Raw genomic sequence first — 14144 nt, forward strand, 5'->3', positions numbered from 1 at the left:
AGAGTGACTTCCAATCCTCGTATACAGGGCGACCGTCTGTGGTAGTTAAGAACGAGGTGACCTCCTTTGATCGTGAATACTGTGACCTTCCTTGTCACCCCCTCCCCCCCCCCCCCCCCCCCCACAGGGCGTCTGAAAAGCCACCGCTGGGTTCCCATAACTTTTGTCTGTAATCAATAGTTTAAATCTGTAAATCGTTATCGATTGGACATGATATTATTAAAAAACGATCAATACTCATCATACAGCCGATATGACAATTGTGCACTTGAGCAACATTTAAAAGCTAATCCTTACAAGTCATGTGCAGTTCACAAAAAAAAAAAATCAGTCATCATTTGACATTCGCTTGGTCAGGGGCGGCATGGTCTAATGGTAGAGCTCATGACTGCTAACCCAAAAATCTCGAGTTCGAATCTCGGGCTCAAGTCTGTAGGATCACCTGAGTCCACCTTGCTCTGATGGGTACCTGGCTCATGTTAGGGAAACAAAGATGGCTGGACATAGGGCTGACCACATTATCTCTATGTCGGAATAATTGAAAGATGAACTCAATGGCAGGGACGGAAAAAGGCAGACAATGATGCAATTGGCCTAGAGTAAAGTTTTTCAGAACATTTCGGCACTATGATGCCGTTCCTTACAGATAAATCTTCTGTTGCATTTTCAAAATTAAGAACAATCACTAAAAGAAATACAACAACTAAGTGAAATAGAAAAAAAAAACTATCTGTAAGTGGATTTTAGAAATATGTACATGTTTATTTTAATTATTCGCACTGAAGCAGCCTTGTGGCAACTGGACAATTTATGGAGATCAATTTCGAATCACAAATGCAGCTGTATGATCGCACCAATCCGAGGTTTGTTGCGATCTGTATTTTGCCAGGATTCATCGAAACGGACGGCTATATTTGTGAGTCAACCACATCACGAACATCTTTAACTTTCGCGATGGCCATTTCTTGTTTTGGTGTAATGAAAATCGCCTGAAGCTTTGAAAATTGCATTCGTTTCTTCATTAACTAGTCGAGAAACCCCGCTGACTAATGATGCGAGTGTTTTATACATATTATAATCAACACACATAAACTGTACGAAATGCGTATTTCCTGCAAGGAATTACGAAAACACCGAATGAATCATCTTTATAAACTGGGTGTGGGTTACTGATAGTAATCTAAATATCAATATATCTTAATAATGTCAACCCTAACCTTAGCACTAAGGGGGTCTTCCATAAATGACGATTTTTACCTCCTCCCCCCCCCTCCCCACCGTCACACGTCGTCACAAAAAGCCAGGTCCCCTAAAATGACGTCACACCTCAGCGTACACCCCCCCCCCCTCAAAATTGCTTACTTAATTTTTTTTAAAACATCGATATTTTTCCAAAATCTTGTCAACATAGAGTATTTTGATCAATTCCTATTACAATTTATTAAAACTCGTTTTCTAACATTGCTTTTTTATAATGCAAAAAAAAAGTGACGTCACACCATCTGAAGCCCCCTCCCCTTCATCACACACCGTAACAAAATTACGGACCCCCCACCTCCCCCCCTACGAGTGTGACGTCATTTATGGACGACCCCTAACCCAAATCCCAACTGAAGTTCAAGCATAGCACCCAAATATATAATTCTTGACCCTAACTCTATACCTATTACAATAACACTAACAACCTAGCAAAACTATTTTCAGAAGAGTCCATTCTCGAACAGATATAAATAGCTTAATTAAACGCTAGAGTAATGGACCCCTCCGCTTCTCAATAGAGTAACGTAAGGCACAAAATTCAAGTTGCAAATATGAAAGCTTTCTTTGTGTCGTTTTTCTGGGAAGTGGGGAAAAAAAAAGAGGGCGCGCTAGCTTATGAACCGTGAGTGTGTAGTAGGTGTCGCCATATTTTGACACAGGTCGCGGCCTTGTGTGTGTTTCTCACGTAAACAATCGCTCAGTGCTGAGCTGTAGTGTAAATGTAGCCGTGGGCTAGCGGGCTGTCGTCTGCATAATTAAAGGGGTGGGGTGGGGGAGCTCTCGCGAAAGTCAAGGTCTCGTTTGATTGAAAACTAGATAACTTCCTGCAGCCCGTGTTTTTTTATTTGGTGTGCTGTTTGATGTGTTTGGGTGTGCTGTTTGCTGTGTTTGGGTGTGCTGTCTGGCTGTTTGTTACGGTTTGCACTATGGCGTGACACGGCCATGTGTTACCGGGAGTTGCAACGCGCATGGGGTGGGGAGGGGGGAGTAGCAACACGCAGGGGTGGGGAGGGCGGGGGCAGACGGAAGTTTACATTAATATGGCGTCATTAAGTAGAGCAAAATACCCTTGCCAACCTTACGTTCTTTGGGTAAAGTAGAGCACCTGTTCCTGTGACTTCGGCATTGGTAGGATAGTGTTATCAGCACTATGCCACGCCGCCATTACTTTTCTTAGCGTGAATCAGATACACATCAAAGCTGGGTGGACTCAGGGACGTCTCACGGACTTGAGCCGGGGATCCGAACTCGAACCTTTAGGGCTAGCTCCACCCTGTCCCTTGAGGCGTCATTAAGCTGAGGGTTACCGGGAGCAGCAATAGACAGGGTCACGGGATGGGGGGGGGGGGAAAGGAGGGGGACGATCTATAGTTTTGGTCGGGTGTTACCGGGAGCATAAATAGACATGGTCACACCTGGGAATGGGGGGGGGGGGGGGGGGAGAGATCCATAGTTTAGACATAGACGTTGCTACGTCGGATGTTAAAGGTAGCACCTCACAGGGTCACACCTGGGATGGAGGGGGGGGGGGGGGGGAGGGAGCAAACTAATTAAACACTCCGCCGGGTGTTGCCGGGAACAGCACAGCAATAGACCGGCTCACACCTGGGATAGGGGACAGTCTTTGTTTTTCCGGCTATTTATAGGCCTGTATGGTACTAGCACAACTGGACAAAGCGTTGATTTTTTTATATGGACAATTCATAATTAGTCTTCTTAAACGTCATACATATGTCTCCACTTATCAGGTGCGTAACAACAAGTGACAAAGCTATGCAGTATTACAAACCAAGGTTTCTTTCAGTAATTTTACTCGGATAGATGGGGGGCATTTGAAACCCCCCAGTATGAGGCTGAGGAGGGAAGAGAATTATAAAAATTGTTACATTTAATTTTTTTTTTCTATTACGTCCGCGTGTAACACGATCTGTGTCGAAGATATTAATTACACGAGGATATCTCAACGGACGGCCATGAGAACAATGTTAGATCTTTCACACAAAAGGCATTTTTTTTCCTTCTCTAGGGCATAGAACGGGTTCACAAGCTTGTGTTTAATTAGGAAAAAAATGTAAACACAATGGCCAAATTGTGTAGATACGGCATTGCATATGTTGGTGATCGATATAAACAAAAAAAATGAGCACCGGGATATTATTACGTTATTGATTGTATACCAGCAATTGTATGTATTAATTGTCACACAACCACCCATACTTACACACCGCGTGTTGACGATTACTAATTGGTAATTGTCTCACAGCTAGCCTAACGCGACAATCTTAGGGTCATCTAATTAGTATGATGTCAACCAATCTCAAGCATGAAGATACCAGCTGATTGTGTGCTACACACTGTCGTGTCAACACACTCCAAAGTTTAAACATGCTGGATGTGGGATTCATAGGCGGCTCTAGGAGGGGTGCTTGAAAGGGGGGGGGGGAGGGGGGATGGGCCGATCCAGAGCACACACACATACACACACACACACACATATATATATATATATATATATATATATATATATATATATATATATATATATATATATATATATATATATATATATATATATATATAGGCATATAAGATATGGACAGCTGTAGGCTTCACGCCCATTTCCCTATTAACAAACTCTGGTTTTCATCTTCGTTTTATTTGTGGCTTAAACACACATGTCGGGGTTTAGAGGTGAGTGCTTATCTATTAGCAGTACACACGCACTCATTAATTACGATATTCATCTTTAGTGTTGGGCTTCAAGTATCATTATCATAAAAACATGCATTTGGAAAAATAAAAGTCTGGTTTAATAAGAGATATAGGACTACATTTTGGTTGATTACGCGTCCTGTGAACATAAAATATTACATTTGTATGTTAATTGAAAAATGTCTTAGTATGTGATTGAGGGGCGGAGGAGGAGGGGGAACGGGAAAAAAAAACAACCCATGTTTTACCGAGAAAATATTTTTTTCTCTACTTTGGTAAGGGTGAAGGGGGTTAGGGGTGGGGCTTTAAAATATAGACCTACATGTCAGTGGTTAGACACGGAAAAATAATGTCTCGCAAAAATGCCATGGGGAAAAAAAGTAATAAAACTGTTAAAGGAAAAGTCATAGAAAAAGTCACAGAACAAAACTACTGAAAAAGTTGCCGGGAAAAAAAAAAGGGCAATAAAAAGTGGAGGAAAGAAGTCAAGGACCCCACCCCCCCCCCCCACCCCCGTCTCAAATTTTATAAAATTAAAAAAAATGTCCTGATCAATACAATCAATAAACTAACCTTAACAGAGGCGTAGCGAGGGGGGGGGGGGGGGCAGGGGGGCATATGTCCCCGGGTGCCGACATTAGGGGGCGTCAAAATGGGTTGGAAAAAGTTTGAGGGGGGGGGGGTGCAAATCTAAAGTTTGAAGGGGGAGGTTTAAATCTAAAGTTTGAGGGGGGGGGGGTGCAAATCGAAAGTTTGTCCCCGGGCGCCGGGTAAGGTCGCTACGCCTCTCAACCTTAATATACAATATTTAAATCTTATCAGGCATAGCGACCCTTCCCGGGGGGCAAACCTTCAATTTTCGATTTGCATCCCCCCCCCCCCCATCAAACTTTCGATTTGCACCTCCCATCAAACTTTCGGTTTGCACCTCGTAAAAGACTATTTAACACTCGAATTAATCACTTAATTAAGTGGAATGATCACTTTTTTCTATACATTTTGCAATTTTTTTGCCTTGGTGTCACCCCCCCCCCCCCTAAATGGTGTCGCCCGGTGCGGTCCGCACCCCCCCCTCGCTACGCCTCTGTACGTATTTCATAATAAACATTCCCGCGAGTCAATCATACCATTTTAATTGTTGTTTTTTTTTTCTAGCCAAGCGTTCATTTCGTTTTACCATTGAGGCAATGCTTTGAAAACATTTTATTCTAGACTCAAAAACAAACAACACATTCGCGAGAAAGACACGAAATAATAATAAAAAATATTATCGAACTCGAAAGTAAACATTATGGGAAATCCCCATTTTTTAGCGGGTTGCTCGTCAACATTCTCAGCAGACGACAAAACCGCCATGACATAAAACAGGCGTCGCATGTGCAAAAGTTTGGAGTTGTCGGTCTTACCTCTCTACTCGCGAGTTGTCTTACCTTTATTTACTTCCGATATCAGGTAGGATAATATTAACCTTGGCCTATTGGATATAGGTCTATGCACTTGCTTGGTGGGTGTGAAGCGTGGTTGTTCTAGATAACTAAAAGGTAACTTTAATTTTTTAATGCATTGTTAAATTACTATAAAAATTTAAACTACTTAAATACAGAATAAAAACAATTGTAAAATAAAATATACAAAAACCATAAAAGTTTAGCAACTGTTTTTTTTTTTTTTTTAAAATTCCAGTTAATTTAAGCGTATTTACTATTGATGTAAGCTAGTCTAGAAGATCCCAATTCTTTTGTAAAGAGCATAGGCCTAAAAATTATTTAAAAAAATAAACTGTCGAAAAGAAAATAGATTCTAGATGTCGATGTATTGTAGATCTATTTCCAATGAAAGTAAATTACCAAATCAACAACTTAATTCACTTCAGCAGTAGATTAGGTTTTGGTTTACTATTGTTTATTGAAATATTGAGGGATCAGATTAATAATTACATATTTGATGTTAAAGTAGGGTTATTTTATTAAATCGGCAGGCTTATAAAAATATTGCAAGGCCATAGCTTAGCGTCTGTAAACAAATTAAATAGGCGAGAGTTTAACATACTTTTTTATTTTTTCACTCCTGACAATATGTTGAGGGCTTTGTTATGTATAAAGTATAAACCCATGGTTACTCTTAGGGTTAGATACAAATAGATAAAAGTAGATAGGCTTATAATAAATATAACAACTGCTGTTTTTTACATTTTTTTCTAAAGACTTGCACAGCTTAATTACAAATCAAAACGCTATTTTAAAAATGGAGAGAAAAAATATAACCAGGCTACATAAATGTTGTCTAACGTTATTTAATTTTTTTAAAAATCTTTGAAGAAAGTCTGAATCTAAGTTGTGTTGAGAACCGCCATCCAAATTTGGTATGGTTCAAAAATTCGAATCTATGGGATTCTTTCTTAGAACGGTGGCGATAGTTTCAGTTTGATATTCTGCATAGTCCCCCGACCCTTCCCTCCCCACTCCATGCTATAGTGTGACGCAGGTCACATGATTGTGAGCCTCCGGCGAGGGGTTAAATAATGGGTACACGGAAATCACAGCCGTTCTCGTGATTCGCAGGCGATCTCGTTTTGTACAAAGTACAAGGGATCTCGTATTTTGCTGGGGTCAGGGGCGTCGCTAGAAAAGGTGCGGTACTTAGTGGTGTCACCACCACCAACCCCCCCCCCCCCCCCCAAGAAACAAAGTATATATATATATATATATATATATATATATATATATATATATATATATATATATATATATATGTATGTATATATATATATATATATATATATATATATATATATATATATATATATATATATATATATATATATATTGTGTAGAATTCAATACTTAAGCTTAAATGGAGCTTTTAATTTCTTTCCTACCCGTTTTGGCGCCCTCTTAGGATCGGCGCCCAATGCGGCCACCCAACCCGCCCTTCCTCTAACTACACCACCGCCAAGTAAAGCCTCTATAAGAGTACATGCTTTTTAAAATCTTTGCTTTAAGAACATAACAACACCCTTATTTTCTACTGCTGTAAACAGATCTAAAGGCTATTATTCACATGCGGATATTATTTACCTTGTACGCCCTACCTTCTATCATACAATCTTATTTTTAATAATAGTTTTAGACATCAACTATTGACACCAGAGACGTAGCGGGGGGGGGGGTACATATGTCCCCGGGCGCCGACCTTAGGGGGCGCCAAAATGGGTTGGAAAAACAAATTAAAACATCACTTTAGCTGCATTTTTGCATTGTAAAAATAAAAATTATATTGGGGGGTGGGGGGGGGGGTGCAAAACGGAAGTTTGGGGGGGGTGCAAATAGAAAATTGAAAGGTTGCTCCCGAGGAGGCGCCAAATTGAAAGTTTGTCCCCGGCAGAGGCGTAGCTAGGGGAGGGCGGGGAGGGCGGCCGCCCCGGGCGCCGACCCTAGGGGGGCGCCAAAAGGGGTAGAAAAACAATTAAAAGTTAATATTAAGCTGCAGTTTTTAATTATAAACAGTCAAAGTAAAGAAATTTAACGGCTGAGAGCCTTCGCACACTAATTTAACTGTTTTCTATCTTGATTGTGTAACTGTAAAACGTATATCAGTGACCGGAAAAACTGCTTTCCAGCTTTCCTAGATGGGGAGGGGGGGGGGGGGCGCTTTTTCGAAGACTAACATCGGAAAAATTCACACCTGATTAAGGATTAATTAACCGATATCACTCAGAAAAGAAACCCGTTGAACTAAAGCGTGTTTTACGATTGTGTAACATAAAAAAGAGTTAGTGACGTTCAAAATCCGCTCTACCATTTTTGTCCAAGAAAGTGGGGCGCTTTTTCACTAACAAAAACCGCAGGATTTGTACTGGATCAGTTGCTAGATAACTCTTTTAACACTTAGGAAAAAAAATCAATTGTATTAACACTTAATGTACTATTTCACTACTTAGTTTTGCTAAATAATAACGCGACTATTTCTTTGTACGATTCTTACGATTCTCTCAACTTGATCGTGATAGATCAGATACTTTTACTTGATTGCATTACATCTTGCCTGGATCACTGCATTAAAGAGAAATAAATATCACGGATCCTTGTATCGCCATCCGATAAGTAAAATAGCAGACTGTCTGAGCGGATGGTGGAAAGCGACACTCTTTGCCAAAATTTTAAGAGAGAAGAAAATTAGTATATTGTACTGATTATTACTTTGTTCAACCTAACTGATAATTCTAAATTGCAATATTGGCCTACTATTATCGAAATTGTTCTAAAGACACGACCAAAAAGTAGACCAAATAAGGCTTTCACCTTCTACAAAATACACCCTAAAGCAGTGGTTCTTAACTTTTTGGAGTACCGAACCCCACCAGTTTCATATGCGCAATCACCGAACCCTCCTTAATAGTTGTATCGTCCACAATGACAAAATCCGATCGTGAATCCAAGAGTGGGGTGTGTGTCTAGACCTCTGCGGAAGCCCTGAGACTGAATTACCGAACCTCTCGGGTTCGATGGAGCCCACTGTTTTAAGCACTTCTGACTTCTACTTTTTATTCGTTTCGGCATCTTAAGGGGAATTTAATTGGTGTCCAGTGAAGTTTTAGGGAACGACAATCAGCGTAATTGTTAATTTTTTTCCAGACTGTCGCACACACAAACATACACGTATATATATATATATATATATATATATATATATATATATATATATATATATATATATATATATATATATATATATATATATATATATATATATATATATATATATATATATATATATACAAATATATATATATACATATATATATATATACATATATATACATATATATATATATACATATATATACATATATATATATACATATATATATATATATATATATATATATATATATATATATATATATATATATATATATATATATATATATATATACACATATGGGGGGCGCTAAACTGAAAGTTCGCCCCGGGCGCCGGGAGAGGTCGCTACGCCTCTGGTCCCCGGGTCGCTAAGCCTCTGATTGACACTATTTAACCCATCGACACCCCCCCCCCCAAAATTCAGTCTCCTCATTAAACTACTGGCTAATGACACTCTTATCCCCCTCCCCCTTTAAACAAACAGAAAAACACAGTGGGAGAAGAACACACTTTTTTCATTTTTCACCCAACTTGATATATTTGCTTATTAGGAAGCTAGAGACTCACAAAAGTAACTTTAATATTGTACTCCCCCCCCCCCGTCACTTTTCCCTACCTAAACACTTCGCCAGCATTTTATTGTACCATGAACAGCAAAGTTAGCCTTGACTGTGATCGTAGCATTCTGTGAATCGTAAAGCTGTCATATGAATTGACGATCGGGTTTAGAATGCGTAAACACACACGCCTTTAAGTAAACACACACGTATCTGTCAATAAATACACACGTATCTTTCAATAAAAACACATACCTTTATATAAACACAAGCATACACTCAGTTTGAAATAAACACATACTATTTGATAAACAAACATCTTATATAAGCAATTAATCCTACACATCTTATAATAAACACATAATCTCCTTTTAAATAAACCTCTGAATAAACACACATACACCATACAGGGACATATTGACACACCTTTTAACGAACACATACATCCATAGCTGGATACACATTTATACCTTTCAATGAACACACTGATTTGCCTTAATAAACAAACACACACACCCAAATAAACACACACACACATTTAAATAAACACATACACCTCAAATAAAAACACATACACATTTAAATAAACACATACACATTTAAATCAACACATACACCTCAAATAAACACACATACACATTTAAATAAACACATACACCTCAAATAAACACACATACACATTTAAATAAACAAATACACCTCAAATAAACACACACACACATTTAAATCAACACATACACCTCAAATAAACACACACACATTTAAATAACATAGACACCTTAAATCAACACACACACATTTTAATAAACACAGACATCTCAAATAAACACACACACACTTAAATAAACACAGACACCTCAAATAAACACACACATTTAAATAAACACAGACACCTTTTAATAAACACACAATCTCCTCAGATAAACAAAAATAAACATTTACATGAGCACAGAAACCTTTCAATGAACACACATACACACCTAACACAGACACCAAACACTTCTCACACGGAACATATCACAGACACCCCCCCCCCCCACCTCCCCCTCCCTTAGCCTAGTGATTAAAACAAGTATTTATTACACCGAGAATACAATAAATGCACACGAAGGCCTATACGATGTACATTATTAATGAAATCTAATATGAACGTTGCTCAAGAATTGCATATGGATTTTTACGTTTTTGTTTTGTCTTATTTAACCGATTGGAGACTTAGCAGAAAGAATTTTCAAGTTATAGATTGGTTAAACTTTATTATAATATCGTTTTTTCCACGAACAATATCACATTTAGGGTTCGAGACTATGCTACCAGTTATTATTGATTTTACGGTTATGGCTCATGTTTGCGTTATTGATTGTAAAGTACCCCTTCGAGGCTTACGATTCATGTGACGGGGGAGGTAGAGTTCACCTGTTTCTGTGACCTCGGCATACGAAGGGATAGTGTGGTCAGCACTATGCCCAGCCGCCTTTACTTCCCCTAACGTGAGTCAAGTACCCATCAGAGCTGGGTGGACTCAAGGACGTAATACGCACTCAAACCCGGGTTCCGAACTCGAAACTTTCTCAAGCAGTCGAACGCTTTACCATTCGAACATTGCCGTCCGATACTGTATTGATTAGGGACAGTGGTATGGTATTGATACCGGTAATAAATAACAACGATACTACATTGTCATCACCCAGCGGCTTACAAGCTTGGTATGTAGGCTGGTGTAAAGCCTTGAAGCCAGGCTTCAACAGTTGTTAAATCCCTTTCATATTTTTTTTAATGGTTTGCGAAGGTTTTTTTTTTTTGGTCTGGAAGTCACCAGAAGCTGCAAGTCTGGCATGGCCTGCCATGTGTCAGCTTAGCCTGGGTCACAGTGACCGGTGGCAATGACGACCTTAAATATGGGTCAAGGTAGGCTTAGTGTGAGTCATACTGACCAAGGGCGATTATGACCCGAACGTGGGTCTCATTAAGCGTGGGCGGTGAAGACCTTAAATGTGGGTCGTTAGGTTTAGCGTGGGTCATACTGACCATGGGCGATGATAACCCTAACGTTGGTCAAGTTAGGCTTAGCGTGGGTTACAGTGACCGATGGCAATGACCACCTTAAATGTGGGTCAAGGTAATTTTAGTAAGGGTCACATTGAGCGTGGGCGATGACGAACCTTAAATGTCGGTCAAGTTAGGCTTAGCGTGGGACACCTGGCGACCGCTCCTAGCCTTAGTATGTGACACAGAAACAACCGAAAATGAAACCAAAAGCTGTTTTCGAGAATAATTATATAAACTGGAATCCATTATTTTCACTAGGATGTAAGCCTAACTTTACATTACATATATTAATTTTAATTCATTTCAACCCAGTTTTATTGAGTGTGTCCGTTTCACCATAGGTGTCGTCCATACATGACGTCACATTCATAGGGGGAGGGGTGGTCCATAATTTTGTGACGGTGTGGGGGGGGGGTTCAGATGGTGTGACGTCACACTTTTGCATTATAAAAAAAAGCAATGTTAGAAAACTAAATTTAGCCGTTATTTCGCGTTTTAGAAAACTGTTTTAATAAACTGTAATAGGAATTGATTAAAATACACTTTGTTGACAGAGTTCAGCAGAGTTTCTTCCAGGCATCTCTTCGGGGGGGCGGAGCCCCCCCGAAAAAAATTTTACCGCCCCCCCGAACGAAATGAAATTTATATAATGTATATAGAAAATATATACTTTTAACAGTGTCCGCCCCCCCGAAGAAAGTTTACCGCCCCCCCGAAGATTTCAAGTGCCCCCCCCCCCCCCGGAGAAAAAAGTCTGGAAGAAACACTGGAGTTCAGACTAAGATTTTGGAAAAAAAAATTGCTGTTTTAAAAAAAATCAACTGCAATTTTGAGGGGGGGGGGGTGTAGGCGGAGGTGTGACGTCAATTTAGGGGGGGGGGCGTGTCTGGCTTTTTGCGACGATGTGTGACGGAGTGGAGAGGTAGAAATCGTCAAAAAAGCATGAAGTCATTTATGGATGACTGTGAGGGTTAGAAGTGGTTATGATGAAACCATTTTGATATGGTTTCGTGAAATACAACAAACACATATGTCCAAGTCAAAATATAATGCTCTTTATTCAAATTTACACAATCAACTTCCTACCTAACCAGGGGCGTAGCGAGGGGGGGGGGGGCGGGGGCGGGGGGTGCGGACCGCACCGGGTGACACCATTTAGGGGGGTGACACCAAGGCAAAAAATAGCAAAATATATGGAGAAAAACTTGAGGGGGGTGCAAATCGAAAGTTTGAGGAGGGGGGGGGTGCAAATCGAAAATTTAAAAGTTTATCCCCGGGAAGGGTCGCTACGCCTCTGGGGGGGGGGGGTGACACCATTAAGTGCCGCACCGGGTGACACCCGACCTCGCTACGCCACTGTACCTAACTAATCTCTACTGTACTACTACTTGTATCTAACTGTTCCCTAGCTCTACCGTCTCTACCTATCTTTACATTTCTCTACCTAACTCTGACTATTCTCTTCACTAGCTAACTATCAACTGCCTGATCCAACTACTGACCCACGCTTCAGTGGTCAGCTGACCATCCCACGTGACCGGTCAGCTCCTGTACTTTCATTGGTCTCTCTAACCAACTAGCTATAGCCTGTTTCTATCAACTTCTTCTACTTGACCTATCCGACCTAAACTAGCGTCATCACAATAACCCCCGTAGGCTTGTTGATAAGAGGTGAGGGTTATATTGTTTTTAACATATGAGTATATTGGTATTTTATATCAAGTGGGTTAATACTTCCCATTTTTTAGCCAGATGTAGAGTAAACAGTGGCGTAGCGAGGTAGGGTGTCACCCGGTGCGGCACTTAATGGTGTCACCCCCAAAGGCGTAGCGACCCTTCCCGGGGACAAACTTTCAAGTTTTCAATTTGCACCCCCCTTCAAACTTTCGATTTGCACCCCACCCTCAAACTTTCGATTTGCACCCCCCCCCCCCTCAAGTTTTTCTCTATATATTTTGCTATTTTTTTGCCTTGGTGTCACCCCCGCCCCCCTCGCTACGCCCCTGAGAGTAAAGATTAATTTGTGATTGAGAAGGTAAATGTTATTTTTAACGCATATAATAAGGTTAATGATCTCGGGGAAGGCAAATGTTTGGTTGAGAATTAACTTGAGTACAGGGATAAGATTAAGGATTAAGTTAAGCGTTAAGATTAGGGGGTATTATAGTGTTATTGGTGATATCGAGTAGAAAATGCGTTTGTCTTCGACTTAATATCAAGCTACCCTTTAAAGATTAAAGGTAATCAATTTTAAAAAATCCAACATTCCACTTTACTCCCCCTCCCGACCCATGCACTTGCTTAAAAAAAGTAAAAAAAAACCCACACATTTTTATAGTTTTCCGAATAGCGGGAAAAAGGGTTACAAACATATATACAAGACTATTGACAAGGGGATGAGATAGAAATATAACTATAAACAGATTTTGTAGTTCTATGGTAAAAATAAACTCTGGGTCATAGAAGGGCTGTAATTACCCTAACCGTTGGCGTAGCGAAGGAGGGTGCGGGGGTATGTCCACCCCGGGCTGTACAAATAGGGCGGCATGAAATATCAGTTGTACCCGGAGAGGTCGTAATGTGCAGTAACGCTGTTTTGTTAGCGACGTAATGCGCACTAGCTAACCAAAATGTCACAATGCTGATATCTGTGATCGAATAAACTCATTCATTAAGTAATTAGTTAAAACTAAAGATTCCTTTACGAGCCTCGCGGTAATGGAGCAAGTTGTGTGACCTCGGCATATGAATGGATACTGTGGTCAGCTTTATATTCAGCCAACTGCCTGAGTACCCATCAGATCTGGGTGAACTCAGGGACGTTCTAGAACCCAGATTTGAACTCGAGAATTTTAGCAGTCGTATGCTCTACCATTCGACTACGTCCCATTGAATAGGTATAAGTATGTAATATTTTTCATAA

This window comes from Physella acuta, unplaced genomic scaffold (assembly GCF_028476545.2).
Source record: "Physella acuta isolate Inbredline_101_S28 unplaced genomic scaffold, ASM2847654v3 ptg000407l, whole genome shotgun sequence".
NCBI lineage: Eukaryota > Metazoa > Mollusca > Gastropoda > Physidae > Physella > Physella acuta.